The sequence below is a fragment of the Procambarus clarkii genome, unplaced genomic scaffold, assembly GCF_040958095.1.
Source record: "Procambarus clarkii isolate CNS0578487 unplaced genomic scaffold, FALCON_Pclarkii_2.0 HiC_scaffold_105, whole genome shotgun sequence".
Classification (NCBI taxonomy): domain Eukaryota; kingdom Metazoa; phylum Arthropoda; class Malacostraca; order Decapoda; family Cambaridae; genus Procambarus; species Procambarus clarkii.
Window position 1 is genome coordinate 694,475 of NW_027189138.1, and position 19,209 is coordinate 713,683.

Consider the following 19,209-nt stretch of genomic DNA (forward strand, 5'->3'; position numbering starts at 1 on the left):
CCATACCCAAGCCTTTCCAATCAATTTGACCCAAAAAATTTCTTAGGCTATTAAAATCAGCTTTTCGAAAATCTGGCACTTTAACAGAATTTTCTCCTACTGGTCTATTCCATTCTATGCTAAATCTGATTTCTTTGTGATCACTGCTCCCTAGCTCACTCCCTATTTCGATGTCATTAATTTGCGTTTCCCTGTTAGTTAACACTAAATCTAAAATATTATTTTCCCGTGTTGGTTCCTTAATGTGTTGCGTAAGAAAGCAATCGTCAATTAATTCTAGAAAATCTTCTGCTTCACTATTCCCTGTTTTGTTCAACCAGTTTATTCCGCTAAAATTAAAGTCACCCATGACATAAATACTGTTAGATCTAGATGCTCTAGATATTTCATCCCATAGATGCTTTGCTTCCATTCTGTCTAAATTTGGTGGCCTATATATTACTCCTATTATAATATTATTAGCTTTTTCGTTTAATTCAATCCAAATAGTTTCTGTGTGTGGCTCTGTTTTGATTCCCTCTTTGAGACTACATTTCAAATTGTCCCTAACATATATGGCTACTCCACCTCCTCGTCTAATATATCTATCTGTGTGAAATAGTTTAAATCCATATATTTGATATTCAGCTAATAGTTCTCTATTTTCTACATTCATCCACGTTTCGGTAAGTGCAATAATATCTATTTTTTCTGTGCAGACAAGAGCATTTAATTCGTTAATTTTATTTCTTAGACTTCTACTGTTAGTGTAATATACCCTAAGTGAATTGTTATTTTGCGGACCTTCTCTTTCCCTGATCGTTTTGCCAATTCCTTTCTCCCACAAACACATACTTTTATTACCTCCTTCCTCCAAATCAATTCCCATACCTCTATCTACTAACAGTTTAAACCCAAACAAACACCTCTAACCACTTCTTCTAGCGAGTTCGCAACAGCAACAACCCCAGCTCTCGATAGATGCACCCCATCACGAGCATACATTTCATTTCTTCCATAGAAGTGTTCCCAGTTGTCTATGAAAGATATTGCATTTGATTTGCAATATCTTTCCAGCCGGCAATTGACACCAAGTGCCCTCGATATCCATTCATTTCCCACTCCCTTTCTTGGAAGAATGCCACATATGATCGGGATTCCTCCCTTGCTCCTAACTAAAATTGTTTCGTGTTCTGACTTGTATTGATACATTTTATTCCCTATTAATAACCATTTATGTCCAATCATCTACTTGTGAACCTCTAACATGTCACCCCAAACTCTTCGTAATTCTAGTAAAAGCAATTTAATTATCTGTTAATCTCTTCATATGATAGGTTTCTAATTTGGGGAATTAACTTTGTCATCCTGCGCTGGACACATTCAAGTGAATTTATGTCCATTCAATAGTAAGGCGACCAAAACTGAACTGCATAATCTAAATGGGGCTTAACTAGAGCAAAATAAGAACATAAGAACAAAGGTAACTGCAGAATGCCTATTGGCCCATACGAGGCAGCTCCCATCTATAACCACAAAATCCCACTCATATACATGTCCAACCCGCGCTTGAAACAATCGAGGGACCCCACCTCCACCACGCTACGCGACAACTGGTTCCACAAATCAACAACCCTGTCATAACTCTCTGGGAGTTATGATTAGTAAGAATTTAAAACAAAAGGATCAATGCATAAATGTTCGTAATAAGGCAAATCGGACACTTGGATTTATTAATCGCAGCGTTAGTAACAAGACACCTGGTGTGGTTCTCAAGCTATATCTTGCTCTAGTTAGGCCCCATTTAGATTATGCAGTTCAGTTTTGGTCGCCATATTATAGAATGGATATAAATTCACTTGAACGTGTCCAGCGTAGGATGACTAAGTTAATTCCCCAAATTAGAAATCTTTCATATGAAGAAAGATTAACAAAGCTTAAGTTGCATTCACTGGAAAGGCGAAGAGTTAGGGGCGACATGATAGAGGTTTACAAGTGGATGAATGGACATAACAAGGGGGATATTAATAGGGTATTAAAAGTATCAACACAGGACAGAACACGAAACAATGGGTATAAATTGGATAAGTTTAGATTTAGGAAAGACTTGGGTAAATACTGGTTCAGTAACAGGGTTGTTGATTTGTGGAACCAATTGCCGCGTAACGTGGTGGAGGTGGGGTCCCTCGATTGTTTCAAGCGCGGGTTGGACAAGTATATGAGTGGGATTGGGTGGTTATAGAATAGGAGCTGCCTCGTATGGGCCAATAGGCCTTCTGCAGTCGCCTTTGTTCTTATGTTCTTATGTTAAAGAACCAGTATTTACCCAAGTCTTTCCTAAATCTAAACTTATCCAATTTATACCCATTGTTCCGTGTTCTGTCTTGAGTTGATACTTTTAATACCCTATTAATATCCCCTTTGTTATGTCCATTCATCCACTTGTAAACTTCTATCATTTCACCCCTAACTCTTTGTCTTTCCAGTGAATGCAATTTAAGCTTTATTAATCTTTCTTCATATGAAAGACTTCTAATTTGGGGAATTAACTTTGTCATCCTACGCTGGACACGTTCAAGTGAATTTATATCCATTCTATAGTACTGCGAAGAAAACTGAACTGTGTAATCTAAATGGGGCCTAACCAGAGCAAGATATAGCTGAAGAACCACACCAGGTGTCTTGTTACTAACGCTTCGATTAATAAATCCCAGTGTCTTATCCGCCTTATTACAAACATTCATGTATTGATCCTTTTGTTTTAAATTCTTACTAATCATAACTTCCAGATCCCTTTCGCAATCTCAACACCATCTAGCTCGTATCTTGTAACTCTATCATCATTTCCCAGCATCAAAACTCTACATTTATCAGCATTAAACTGTATCTGACAATCTTTTGACTATTCTAAAACCCTATTTAAATCAACGTGAAGTAATAGCAAGTCTTCTTTCGTGCTGATTAACCTACCGATTTTTGTATCATCTGCAAATTTGCAGATGTTGCTACACAAACCTGAATCTAAATCATTTATATATATTAGGAACATAAAAACAAAGCTAACTGCAGAAGGGCTATTGGCCCATACGAGGCAGCTCCTATCTATAACCACCCAATCCCACTCATATACTTGTCCAACCAACGCTTGAAACAATCGAGGGACCCCACCTCCACCACGTTACGCGGTAATTGGTTCCACAAATCAACAACCCTGTTACTGAACCAGTATTTACCCAAGTCTATCCTAAATCTAAACTTATCCAATTTATACCCATTGTTTCGTGTTCTGTCTTGTGTTGATACTTTTAATACCCTATTAATATCCCCTTTGTTATGTCCATTCACCCACTTGTAAACCTCAATCATGTCACCCCTAACTCTTCGCCTTTCCAGTGAATGCTACTTAAGCTTTGGTAATCTTTCTTCATATGAAAGATTTCTAATTTGGGGAATTAACTTAGTCATCCTATGCTGGACACGTTGAAGTGAATTTATATCCATTCTATAATATGGCGACCAAAACTGAACTGCATAATCTAAATGGGGCCTAACTAGAGCAAGATATAGCTTGAGAACCACACCAGGTGTCTTGTTACTAACGCTGCGATTAATAAGTCCAAGTGTCCGATTTGCCTTATTACGAACATTTATGCATTGATCCTTTTATTTTAAATTCTTACTAATCATAGCTCCCAGATCCCTTTCGCAATCCGACTTCGCAACCTCAACACCATCTAGCTCGTATCTTGTAACTCTATCATCATTACCTAGCCTCAGAACATTACATTTATCAGCATTAAACTGCATTTGCCAATCCTTTGACCATTTCAAAACCCTATCTAGATCAACTTGAAGTGATAGTGAGTCCTCCTCCTAATTAGTATCCCTACCGATTTTCGTATCATCGGCAAATTTGCAAATGTTGCTACTCAAACCTGAATCTAAATCATTTATATATATGATAAACAACAGAGGTCCCAGGACAGAGCCCTGACGTACTCCACTAACAACATTATCCCACCCTGACTTAACCCCATTTATACTAACTCTCTGTTTCCTTTGGAATAGCCATGCCTTAATCCAACTTAATATAGCACCCCCAATACCATGAGCTTCTATTTTTTTAATTAGTCTTTCATGTGGCACTGTATCGAAAGCTTTGCTAAAGTCAAGGTACACAACATCACAATTCTTACCACTATCAACTGCCTCAACTATGCTGGAATAAAAAGTTAGCAAATTTGTTAAACATGAACGGCCATTTGTAAAACCATGTTGCGACTCATTTAATAATTTATGTTTTTCAAGATGGAGACGAATTGTATTTGCAATTATTGATTCAAGTAACTTTCCCACAATAGACGTTAGGCTAATTGGCCAATAGTTTGACGCAAGTGATCTATCTCCTTTTTTTAAAAATTGGTACCACATTAGCTACCTTCCATGACTCTGGCACTCTGCCTAACTCTATTGATTTATTAAATATGGTAGACAGTGGCTCGGAAAGCTCCTCTTTACATTCTTTAAGCACCCTGACAAACACTTCATCCGGCCCTGGGGATTTGTTTAGTTTTAGTTTTTCTAATTGTTTAATTATCCCTGGTAACTACTAAACTAGTCAACCTGTCCTCATCCCCACCCACATAGACTTGTTCGGCTGAAGGCATATTGTTAAGTTCTTCTTTAGTAAATACAGATATAAAATATTTGTTAAAAATACTACTCATCTCCTTGTCATTATCAGTTATTTGACCTGTCTCAGATTTTAATGGACCTATCCTTTCCCTAGTCTTAGTTCGATATAACTGAGCTGAAAAAAACCCTTTAGGATTTTTTTTTTTTGAGATATATACAAGAGTTGTTACATTCTTGTACAGCCACTAGTACGCGTAGCGTTTCGGGCAGGTCCCTGAGATACGATCCCCTACCGCGAAGAATCGTTTTTTCATCCAAGAACACATTTTACTGTTGCGTTAAACAGAGGCTACAGTTAAGGAATTGCGCCCAGTAAATCCTCCCCGGCTTTGACTTTGCTTGCTCTGCTATGCGAACTTGATAGTTTCTTTTTGCTTTCCTAATCTCTTTTTTAACATTTCTAACCAGTTGTATGAATTCCTGTTCTAAACTGACTTCCCCATTCTTAATCCTTTTGTACCAAGCTCTCTTTTTACCTATAAGGTTCTTTAAATTATTTGTTATCCACTTTGGGTCATTAGTATTCGATCTATTCAATTTGTATGGTGTACTACGTTCCTGTGCTTTGTTTAGAATATTCTTAAATAAGTTATATATTAAATCCACATCGAAATCCCCTTTTACGTCACCTGTCGTTGGGTTCATGTCTCGCTCCAAGACCGGCCCACACCCCATACTCAAGACTTTCCAATCTATTTGACCCCAAAAATTTCTTAGGCTATTAAAATCAGCTTTTCGAAAATCTGGCACTTTAACAGAATTTTCTCCTACAGGTCTATTCCATTCTATGCTAAATCTGATTTCTTTGTGATCACTGTTCCCTAGCTCACTCCCTATTTCGATGTCATTAATTTGTGTTTCCCTGTTATTTAACACTAAATCTAAAATATTATTTTCCCGCGTTGGTTCCTTAATGTGTTGCGTAAGAAAGCAATCGTCAATTAATTCTAGAAAATCTTCTGCTTCACTATTCCCTGTTTTGTTCAACCAGTTTATTCCACTAAAGTTAAAGTTACCCATGACATGAATACTGTTAGATCTAGATGCTCTAGATATTTCATCCCATAGATGCTTTGTTTTCATTCTGTCTAAATTTGGTGTCCTATATATAACTCCTATTATAATATTATTTGCTTTTTCGTTTAATTCTATCCAAATAGTTTCTGTGTGTGGCTCAGTTTTGATTCCCTCTTTTAGGCTACATTTCAAATTGTCCCTAACATATATGGCTACTCCCCCTCCTCGTCTAATATATCTATCTGTGTGAAATAGTTTAAATCCATTTATTTTATTTATCTAATAGTTCTCTATTTTCTACATTCAACCACGTTTCGGTAAGTGCAATAATATCTATTTTTCTGTGAAGACAAGAGCATTTAATTCGTTAATTTTATTTCTTAGACTTCTACTGTTAGTGTAATATACCCTAAGTGAATTGTTTTTTGAGGCCCTTTTCTTTCCCTGATCATTTTGCCAATTCTTTTCTCCCACGAACACATACTTTTATTACCTCCTTCCTCCAAATCAATTCCCATACCACTATCTACTAACAATAGTGGTATAATAAACCCAAACAAACACTTCTAACCACTGGTTCCAACGAGTTCGCAACAGCAACAACCCCAGCACTCGATAGATGCACCCCATTACGATAATACATTTCATTTCTTCCATAAAAGTGTTCCCAGTTGTCTATGAAAGATATTGCATTTGATTTGCAATATCTTTCCAGTCGGCAATTGACACCAAGTGCCCTCGACATCCATCCATTACCCACTCCCTTTCTTTAAAAAATTCCACATATGATCGGGATTCCTCCCTTGCTCCTAACTAATTCACTGGCTGTCCTGAATCTCTGTATTAGTTCCTCACTCCTAACTCGTCCAACATCATTACCCCCTGCACTAATACAAATAATGGGTTTGTTCCCATTTCCCGTCATAATATCATTCATGTTTCCAACAATATCTCCATTTCCAGCGCCCGGATAGCAAACCCTTAATCTGTTCCCCCTATCTCTGGCACAAAACGTTCTGTCTAAATACCTCACCTGGGAATCTCCCACAACCAAAATATCCAAGCCTTTCCTAACTATAAACTTAACCAATTTATACCAATTGTTTCGTTGTTGTTGTTATAGATTCAGCTACTTGCTACTTCCCGTGCTACTTGGAACAAGTTCCAAGTAGCACGGGCTATGGTGAGCCCGTAACTTACCTGGCAAAGGAGTGGGGCAAGAAGCATGGGCTATGGTTAGCCTCGTGGAAGGGAGATGTCTCCCGTGCACTGCTAACATGTTGTTAAAGATTTAGCTATTAAGGATGGAGTGTCCATGTAGCACCGGCTATGGTGAGCCCGTAATTGAGTTTGGTTATACATGATAATCTTTTTCCTGTGGTATTTAGGTCTAAGTTTAAAATGGAGGAATGAATTGAATTTGATGAATTGTTTTATGTTCTGACTTGGATTGATACATTTTATTCCCTATTAATAACCCTTTATGTCCAATCATCTACTTGTGAACCTTCATAGGATAGGTTTCTAATTTCGGGAATTAACGGTCATCCTACGCTGGACACATTCAAGTGAATTTATATCCATTCAATAGTAAGGCGACCAAAACTGAACTGCATAATCTAAATGGGGCCTAACTAGAGCAAGATATAGCTGAAGAACAACACCATTTGTCTTGTTACTAACGTTTCGATTAATAAATCCAAGTGTCCTTTTTACCTTAATACCAACATTCATGGATTGACCCTTTGGTTTTAAATTCTTACTAATCATAACTCCCAGATCCCTTACGCAATCTTGTAACTATTTTCATCAACTACCCTCAAAAGTTTACATTTATCAGCATTAAATTACTTAGAACTAAATACTGTAGACACTATGTTTTTAATCAGTCTTTCATGTGGCACTGTATTAAAAGCCTTGCTAAAGGCAAGGTGCACAACATCACAAATCTTTCCACTATCTACTGGCTTAACTATGCTGGAATAAAATTATTCCAAATTTGTAAAACCATGTTATCAATCATTTATTTTGCATATCAATCATTTATAAATTTATTTTTCTCAAGATAAAGACGAATGGGATTTAGAGTGTTGATCAGACCACACACTAGAAGGTGAAGGGACGACGACGTTTCGGTCCGTACTGGACCATTCTCAAATCGATAGATTTACAATTATCAGTTCAAGTAACTAAATTCATTGTTAAGCAAATCAAGGTAAAAGAAAGCAATGTATTTTTATTGTTACCTTTATTATTACAAAATGCAATTACAGTAGTATTCAATGTTCAGGTAATCAAGTTGATGGGGAACCAAAACCTAGTTCTAGAACTTGTGGAATAATACCATTTCAGGATCAATGAGGTCGTAGATCTTTCCCAAAGCAGGACTGCTAAGGAGAGAGTCTGAGGAGATCATAGTGATATTCTCTGTCCGTTTAGCGTCGAGTTCCAATAACGCGAAAATCTTGTCAAATTTATCTTCTGAAACCATTATCCTCTTGGGAGGAATGAACTCGTAAGTCTCTTGCTGGTCCGACGTCATGACGGTACGCCCCAGTATTTCATTTACGTCAAAAAATTCGTCAGTAAACTCCCGGCCATCGAGAGACGCATTATTAACAGAATTAATTAGTTCAATAACAGACAATTGCACGTCTGGGGGCAAAGGCAGGGACAAAACACGGTCTTCGAAGGATCCTCCATCCTTGCGGACGTATCCGTTATTGCGGTTCTCGGGGAAGGCAATGCAGGCAGACAGGAGAAAAACGAGCACAACCAGCTTCATCTTTGCTGCTCAACACTTAGCTGATGTGAGAATAATTATTAATGCAGCTGTTTCACATATATATACTCCCCTGTACGTGACTTTACGTCCAGGGAGAGGAGTGAGGCGGTTTGAAACACAATTTGGGGGAGGGGAGAAGAAACTCTTGTTACATCGTTTATTGAACTTTTGAACACCGAGTAGTATCTAGCAAGAACAAGATAGCATTAAACCCCCGAATGAAAGACCTACAAATGCCTATTTGCCCATGATAGGCAGACTGAGAAAGACCCCCAGTGGATTCAGCTGAATCCCAGGTTCCATTCATTTTACCTGGTATTTTTTTGGGTAATAGGTTGCTCCAATTTTTGTGGAAAATACTAAATTAACAAAATAGATAATACTTATCCAGAAGATTTTGTAGAATTAGTTGACAATTGCTTATCCAAAACACATATTAAGGAACTAACGCGGGAAAATGATATTTTAGACTTAGTGTATACAAACAAAGCGACACAAATTAATGAAATTAAAGTAGGGGCTTGCGAACAGTGATCAAACCTTACATTTGTAAGCATTAAACTGCATCTCCCAAAGTTTTGACTGTTTCAAACCCTTACTTTGATCGTTTTGAAGATCGTTAAATTGCATTCACCGGAAAGGCGAAGAGTTAGGGGTGGCATGATAGGTGTTTACAAGTGGATGAATGGACATAACAAAGGGGATATTAATAGGGTATTAAAAAGCATCAACACAAGACAGAACACGAAACAATGGGTATAATTTGGATAAGTTTAGATTTAGGATAGACTTGGGTAAATACTGATTCGGTAACAGGGTGGTTGATTTGTGGAACCAATTACAGCGTCACGTGGTGGAGGTGGTTTCATGCGTGGGTTGACATGTTTATGAGTGGGATTGGGTGGTTATAGATAAGAGCTACCTCGTATGGGCCAATAGGCCTACTGCAGTTACCTTTATTCTTATGTTCCTATGAAGTGATAATGTTTTAGCGTGTTTATATCCTTCTCGATTTTTGTAACATCGACAAATTTGCAAATATTGCTGCTTGAACCTCAATCTAAATAATTTCTTTATTATGAATACCCGAGGTCTTAAGATAGAGCCTTATCCAACTTTGAATAGTACCCCCAATACATAAGAACATCAGAACAAAGGGAACTGCAGAAGGTCTATTGGCCCATACGAGGCAGCGCCTATTTAGACACCACCCAATTCCATTCACATAAATGTCCAACCCGGGATTAAATTAATAGAGGGACCCCACCTCAACCACATTATGCGGTAATTGGTTCCACAATTCAAAAACTCTGTTACCGTACCAGTATTTATCCAAGCCTTTCCTAAATCTAAACTTATCTAATTTATACCAATTGTTTCGCGTTCTGACTTGTATTGATACATTTTATTCCCTATTAATAACCATTTATGTCCAATCATCTACTTGTAAACCTCTAACATGTCACCCCAAACTCTTCGTAATTCTAGTAAAAGCAATTTAATTATCTGTTAATCTCTTCATATGATAGGTTTCTAATTTGGGGAATTAACTTTGTCATCCTGCGCTGGACACATTCAAGTGAATTTATGTCCATTCAATAGTAAGGCGACCAAAACTGAACTGCATAATCTAAATGGGGCTTAACTAGAGCAAAATAAGAACATAAGAACAAAGGTAACTGCAGAAGGCCTATTGGCCCATACGAGGCAGCTCCCATCTATAACCACCCAATCCCACTCATATACATGTCCAACCCGCGCTTGAAACAATCGAGGGACCCCCACCTCCACCACGCTACGCGGCAACTGGTTCGACAAATCAACAACCCTGTTACCGAACCAGTATTTACCCAAGTCTTTCCTAAATCTAAACTTATCCAATTTATACCCATTGTTCCGTGTTCTGTCTTGAGTTGATACTTTTACTACCCTATTAATATCCCCTTTGTTATGTCCATTCACCCTCTTGTAAACCTCAATCATGTCACCCCTAACTCTTCGCCTTTCCAGTGAATGCTACTTAAGCTTTGTTAATCTTTCTTCATATGAAAGATTTCTAATTTGGGGAATTAACTTAGTCATCCTACGCTGGACACGTTGAAGTGAATTTATATCCATTCTATAATATGGCGACCAAAACTGAACTGCATAATCTAAATGGGGCCTAACTAGAGCAAGATATAGCTTGAGAACCACACCAGGTGTCTTGTTACTAACGCTGCGATTAATAAGTCCAAGTGTCCGATTTGCCTTATTACGAACATTTATGCATTGATCCTTTTATTTTAAATTCTTACTAATCATAGCTCCCAGATCCCTTTCGCAATCCGACTTCGCAATCTCAACACCATCTAGCTCGTATCTTGTAACTCTATCATCATTACCTAGCCTCAGAACTTTACATTTATCAGCATTAAACTGCATTTGCCAATCCTTTGACCATTTCAAAACCCTATCTAGATCAACTTGAAGTGATAGTGAGTCCTCCTCCTAATTAATATCCCTACCGATTTTCGTATCATCGGCAAATTTGCAAATGTTGCTACTCAAACCTGAATCTAAATCATTTATATATATGATAAACAACAGAGGTCCCAGGACAGAGCCCTGACGTACTCCACTAAAACCATTATCCCACCCTGACTTAACCCCATTTATACTAACTCTCTGTTTCCTTTGGAATAGCCATGCCTTAATCCAACTTAATATAGCACCACCAATACCATGAGCTTCTATTTTTTTAATTAGTCTTTCATGTGGCACTGTATCAAAAGCTTTGCTAAAGTCAAGGTACACAACATCACAATTCTTACCACTATCATTGGTTCTTATTAAAAGTATCAACACAAGACAGAACACGAAACAATGGGTATAAATTTTATAAGTTTAGATTTAGGAAAGACTTGGGTAAATACTGGTTCGGTAACAGGGTTGTTGATTTGTGGAACCATTTACCACGTAACGTGGTAGAGGTGGGGTCCTTCGATTGTTTCAAACGTGGGTTAAATATGTTTATGAGTGGGATTGGGTGGTTATAGATAGGAGCTGCCTCGTATGGGCCAATAGGCCTTCTGCAGTTCCCTTGTTCTTATGTTCTTATGTTCTTATCAACTGCCTCAACTATGCTGGAATAAAAAGTTAGCAAATTTGTTAAACATGAGCGGCCATTTGTAAAACCATGTTGCGACTCATTTAATAATTTATGTTTTTCAAGATGGAGACGAATTGTATTTGCAATTATTGATTCAAATAACTTTCCCACAATAGACGTTAGGCTAATTGGCCAATAGTTTGACGCAAGTGATCTATCTCCTTTTTTTTAAAATTGGTACCACATTAGCTACCTTCCATGACTCTGGCACTCTGCCTAACTCTATTGATTTATTAAATATGGTAGACAGTGGCTCGGAAAGCTCCTCTTTACATTCTTTAAGCACCCTGACAAACACTTCATCCGGCCCTGGGGATTTGTTTAGTTTTAGTTTTTCTAATTGTTTAATTACATCATCCCTGGTAACTACTAAACTAGTCAACCTGTCCTCATCCCCACCCACATAGACTTGTTCGGCTGAAGGCATATTGTTAAGTTCTTCTTTAGTAAATACAGATATGAAATATTTGTTAAAAATACTACTCATCTCCTTGTCATTATCCGTTATTTGACCTGTCTCAGATTTTAATGGACCTATCCTTTCCCTAGTCTTAGTTCGATATAACTGAGCTGAAAAAACTCTTTAGGATTTTTTTTTTTTTTTTTGAGATATATACAAGAGTTGTTACATTCTTGTACAGCCACTAGTATGAGTAGCGTTTCGGGCAGTAACCTCTCACTTGTCTAGTTCCCTCGGGAAGTGGAGATATTTGTGGTGTATATATATCTCGAAGTCTCTACTTCTTTTGTAGGGTCTGATGGTGTAGTGGGTTAAGGCGTACTAGTTATGGCAGCTACTGGAAGGTAGTTGTGCTTTCTGGGTTCGATGCCCACTGGTGGGTGTTGTCCAAAGATTGTTAATCTTCACTTGTGGTTTATGCAAGTATAGGCTTATAGCATGGACAAGAGTTCTCTCACATTAACAGTGGCTTGATGAAAAACGCAGAGTAACCTCTCACTTGTCTAGTGCCCTCGGGAAGTGGAGATATTTGAGGTGTATATATATCTCGAAGTCTCTACTTCTTTTGTAGGGTCTGATGGTGTAGTGGGTTAAGGTGTACTAGTTATGGCAGCTACTGGAAGGTAGTTGTACTTTCTGGGTTCGAGGCCCACTGGTGGGTGTTGTACAAAGATTGTTAATCTTCACTTGTGGTTTATGCAAGTATAGGCTTATAGCATGGACACGAGTTCTCTCACATTAACAGTGGCTTGATGAAAAACGCAGACTAACCTCACACTTGTCTAGTGCCCTCGGGAAGTGGAGATATTTGAGATGTATATATATCTCGAAGTCTCTACTTCTTTTGTAGGGTCTGATGGTGTAGTGGGTTAAAGCGTACTAGTTATGGCATCTACTGGAAGGTAGTTGTGCTTTCTGGGTTTGAGGCCCACTGGTGGGTGTTGTCCAAAGATTGTTAATCTTCACTTGTGGTTTATGCAAGTATAGGCTTATAGCATGGACATGAGTTCTCTCACATTGACAGTGGCTTGATGAAAAAAGCAGACTATCCTAACACTTGTCTAGTGCCCTCGGGAAGTGGAGATTTTTGAGGTGTATATATATCTCGAAGTCTCTACTTCTTTTGTAGGGTCTGATGGTGTAGTGGGTTAAAGCGTACTAGTTATGGCATCTACTGGAAGGTCATTGTGCTTTCTGGGTTCGAGGCCCACTGGTGGGTGTTGTCCAAAGATTGTTAATCTTCACTTGTGGTTTATGCAAGTATAGGCTTATAGCATGGACACGAGTTCTCTCAGATTGACAGTGGCTTGATGAAAAATGCAGGCTAACCTCACACTTGTCTAGTGCCCTCAGGAAGTGGAGATATTTGAGGTGTATATATATCTCGAAGTCTCTACTTCTTTTGTAGGGTCTGATGGTGTAGTGGGTTAAAGCGTACTAGTTATGGCAGCTACTGGAAGGTAGTTGTGCTTTCTGGGTTCGAGGCCCACTGGTGGGTGTTGTCCAAAGATTGTTGATCTTCACTTGTGGTTTATGCAAGTATAGGCTTATAGCATGGACACGAGTTCTCTCACATTGACAGTGGCTTGATGAAAAACGCAGACTAACCTCACACTTGTCTAGTGCCCTCGAGAAGTGGAGATTTTTGAGGTGTATATATATCTCGAAGTCTCTACTTCTTTTGTAGGGTCTGATGGTGAAGTGGGTTAAAGCGTACTAGTAATGGCAGCTACTGGAAGGTAGTTGTGCTTTCTGGGTTCGAGGCCAACCCATCCTCCGAATAGACAGTACGTTTTAATACTAAGTGTAATAAGTACATTTTCATACTTACGTATTTAGTACATAAATGCACTTACCGGGCTGTTCCAGTTACCGGCTGGCCTCCCTAGAATATTCTCCTTGAGACGAGGAATACGTTTTCTTTAATGTAACGGGTGGGCTGTTTTCTTTTCTTAATTTTTGCGGATACTCAGTCAATTTTGCTTATACTTGTATACTCGGCCCAAATTTTGCCTTTATAATTTAAGGTATCATGAAAATTGGCCGTTTTTGAGGCAATTAAGCATAGCAGAAGCACAGTCACTGACATTCAAAGGAAAGAAGGAATGAGATAACTATTTATATTACGATTTAAATCCTTCTAATTTTTGCTCGTTCGTCAATGAGAACTGATGCCAACGCACTGGCCAATAAACTGAATAATACTGGCCACTAAACAATAGATTGATTGATTGGTGATTGATGAAGATTAAGCCACCCAAAAGGTGGCACAGCCATGAATAGCCCGTAAGTGGATGCCCTCTCTGAGCCATTACCAGTATCAGTAGATGATACTTGTGATGATTGTTACCCAATCTCCTAATTTTTATGTAATTTCAAACAACCTTATCATTGTGTTCATTGCTGTCTTCTTCTATGTGCTAGCCATATGCTGTATTGTGACTGCCAATTTTTGTCAACTACCATTCAAGCTGTCATTGCAACCAATCTTATATTGTTTCTGCTGTATTATGCCTACCAATTTTTTTGTCAACTACCATTCAAGCTGTCATTGCAATCAATCTTAGCTACCTATGTGATTTAATATACTGTACCTACAATTTTCTCTCATCTTTTTTTCATTTCATGTAATCTGTTATCATTTTTTGTCTATAATTTTGCAAGTATTTACCTCCTTAAAATTTTCTTAGATTAAGGACCTGCCCGAAACGCTGCGCGTGCTAGTGGCTTTACAAGACTGTAATTACCATATTTGTATCCTCACATTCCTTATGTACATTCTTGTATATGCATAAATAAATAATAAAATAAATACTGGAGATCTGTGGAGGTGCGATCGCACCCTGCCTGACGGGAGATGTCTCCCGTGACTAAACAATAAACTGAACCTATCATAAAGAAGAACGACGACCATTGACCGTCTAGTGCTCCAACAGAGTGTAACTGTAATTAACAATGCTCAAGTCCTGACCAACAGTCAAATATTAATCCATCAGCCACGAAGCAGAGCGTCTCCCAACATCAATTCTAGTGCAGGGTCCTGTTGAACAAATTTTCCGATTTTACATAGGTTTACCGTGACAGACACTAACAATAGTAGCCTTGAAGAGGAAAGGAAATCGGCAGATTTTCGAAGGTTTGCCTGATATTTTCCAGCTATACAGTACTTTAAAAGAAAAGTTAACAGATGTTTGACTTTTATCCTTCTGTTTCACCAATATTTACCAACCATCGGGATGAATACTTATATGACACAAACTAGACATGTTAGTATGAAAAAGAACTAACAATTCTCCAAATAGTAGGACGTGATTCAGTTTTCATGGATATATTCATTTTCGGGTGTTCGACTTCAGTTTGGAAATATGAAAAGGCACAGTTTGGTGCATTCAGATGATAAAGCAAAATTACCGTTTTAGGTAGTCAGTCCAGAATGTGTGAATCTTTATACGTAGACATCTTTTATATATAATTTATATATATATATATAATAGCCATATGCTGTATTGTGACTACCAATTTTTGTCAACTACCATTCAAGCTGTCATTGCAATCAATCTTATATTGTTTTCTGCTGTATTGTGCCTACCAATTTTTGTCAACTACCATTCAAGCTGTCATTGTAATCAATCTTAGCTACCTATGTGCTTTAATATACTGTACCTACAATTTTCTCTCATCTTTTTTTCATTCCATGTAACTAAATTTTTAAATTTTGCCCCGAGGGGCGAGTTTATTGGGCAGCGCCACTCATCTTGTGAGTGAACATACCGCCATAGCAGAATGTACAACACTCCCCAATAGGAAGAAAACCCGCTGGGTTGTTCATCCTGTCACTTGTACCCAGACACAGCTGGGACTTGCTTAACTGTCTCAAGTGAACAGCTCCTCAAACAAGAAGATTAACATTTATCAACCCTTAAAAGCTTACGTTATCTTGCGGGTGCAAAATGGTGAAATCTTTTAAGAACAGTATCAATATTTGACAAATAGTGTTTTCCTAACTCAAACAATGTGGGGTTTATTATTCTACAGTTATTCCTAATGTCTCTCAGGTGTTCACATTCACGTAGATAGTGGTCAAGGCGGTGTCCATCACTCTCACCACAGATTCTGCAACTTCGCTGATCAACTGTTGTTTCCATTCCAAATCTCCATGGATATTTGTATCCAAGACGGATTCTCGCTATTACAGATTCTCTCACTCGTCGTCCTCCTCTTCGGCCATACTGATTGGGATTGCCAGCTGCAACCATGTTGTACCATCGTACAGATTCACTGGTTTGTGCTTCTATCCTCCTTTCCTCAGTTACCTTGTCACGGTGATGTTGCCTGATAATACCTCTAATTTGTAGTTGAGTCTTGGGTATGAAGTGTTCAATATGGTCTCCTTCAGCGCCTTCAGCAGCCAGCACATCTGCTCGTTCATTCCCACATATTCCAACATGGGAGGGGATCCACAGAAACTTGATGACTCTTCCCTGATTGGTAAGTACTCTCACAGCTCTCTTGATTTCAGCGACTATTGCAAGATTTTCTGCCTGATTTTTACTTAGGCTTTGCAGTGCTGCTTTGGAATCGGTGCAAATCACTGCACCATTAGTGTTCCGTTCCGTGGACATTTTTTTTTCTATAAATTTTACAAGTATTTACCTACTTAAAATTTTCTTAGATTAAGGACCTGCCCGAAACGCTGCGCGTACTAGTGGCTTTACAAGACTGTAATTACCATATTATGTATCCTCACATTCCCAATGTACCTTCTTGTATATGCATAAATAAATAAATAAATAAATATATATATATATATATATATATATATATATATATATATATATATATATATATATATATATATATATATATATATATATATATATATATATATGTTGGTGTATACTGGCAGCAGGTTTTCTTTCAAACATGTTTCATTGAATATGACCGCATATTCTGTATTTATTATTTTCTGGTTTAGGGCTTCTATCCCTCTAACTATTTTCTTAGCATCAGGGCTTAATTGAAATAGGAGTTCTCCAAAACTCATTTTCGTACTTTTAAGGTGAAGAAAAGAAGTGATTTACTATAGAGTGTATTACACTTATTTGTATAATTTGCACGACGTTTCGAACCTCCATGGTTCATTCTCAAGTGAACAGATCTTACAATACTAGTTGATTTTATACCCGCATTAGGTCAGGTGATAATACAATGAAGGTGAAAAACATGGGGGGATACATAAGGGATAAACATAGGGGCTGCAGAAGGCTTATTGGCCCATACGAGGCATCTCCTATCTAAACACAAAGATTAATCCAGTGTAATTGGCCTGTTATGTTGGACATTGTCTTCTGTGTATATATATATGTGTATATATATGTGTGTGTGTGTGTGTAGCCGAAAAAGTTAGGTTAGGTAGTCGAAAAACAATTAATTCATGAAAACTTGGCTTATTAGGCAAATCGGGCCTTGCATAGTAGGCCGAGAAGTGCGTTCTGGCTACTAGGTACGACATATATATATATATATATAATGTGTGTGAATATTCTCGTGTATATATTTATTTATTTATTTTTTTATTTATTTATATATTAGAAGGTACATTGGGTTGAGAAAGTAAAAATGATAATATAATGATATAAACTCCTTGTTACAATATACTGTTTCATCTTACATGATATATAAGTGTCATTAGTCTCATAAATAAAGTTCTTATTTTGCTGGAGATACTCTTATTATTTAGTTAAGAATTACTGAACTGTAATTACCTACTGTGTATTTAGTGTGGTGCTTACCAGTTGAAGATGCTAGGAGTTGATACAAGAGTGTGCAGAGAGAGTTAGCAATTTAGCCTAGCAGGAATTCATACCTGTGATATTGTACAGAATTATATTACTGTACCTGAGTTTACCTGAGATCCAGAAATATTAGTGGTCTTGAAAAAGACTGAAAGCCAGCTGCTTGTAGAAGGTCCCCTCATTTGCCTTGATGATCTATACTTTAAAAGTTAGTAGAGTTTTGCCATTTACGTATTCGGCGGGTAGGTAGTTCCATATGTTAATAATCGTGTGGGTAAAAAAACATCTCTTGTTCTCAGATTTCTCCTATGTTGTGGCTTTTAATGCTTCAAACTGTTTTATCATATTAAACAGTTTAAATATTAAAATGGTATATATATGTTTTTTAGAAATCTTTCTCAAATTATATATTTTGAATTTTAAATTTCAACCTCCTTAAATACAACTAGGTGACTACATTACAACTAAGTGAGTACATTTTTTTGTACATGTATTAGCATGACTCTGGCATTTATTAACCTGACTCTGGCAGTTATATTAATCTGACTCTGGCATTTATATTACCCTGAATCAACACTGGCAAATATATTAGTCAGACTCTGGATATGAATTACTGTATATCTGTTTATTATTTAGTTACGACCTGGTGCTACCTCACTCAGCTAATTTAGAACTTAAAACATGACATTAAACTTCAACAATATATTTACCTGAGTTTACCTGGTAAATATATTGTTTATAGTCTATTATATCAATATTATATAACTCCCACTAATACCTCTGATGTTAATGACATTATTCTTTCTCTTAAACCAAAGTCAGGTGCCCTGGCTGAGATACAAACTGTAACTTACAAAAAAAAACTCCTGATTTCATGCTACAGCCATTGCATTGCTCTACAACAAATCACTTGAACTCCACACCTTTCCTGATATTAACAAAAAAAAGTTAGCCCAGTCCCTAAAAGTTGTGATCTCACTTATGTCAACAATTACAGACCAATATCAATCTAGCCAAACTTGTCTAAATTATCTTAAAAGTTAATATACAAGCAACTTTACTCGTATGTATCTAAACACAATATGCTTCTGCCAATATGGCTTTAGATCCAAAAAACGCATCAATGATGCACGGATTAGTATGAACTTGATACATGCTGCTCTTGATAATATTGAGTACCTTGTTGGGTTATTTCCTGACCTATGTAATGTTTTGACACTGTTAACCACAATAACCTCGTTCTTAAACTACAATATTATAGAGTCAGATATCACTTCCTGCAATACCTTCAATCTTACCTTAGTGACAGGCTACAGTCACTAAGGTA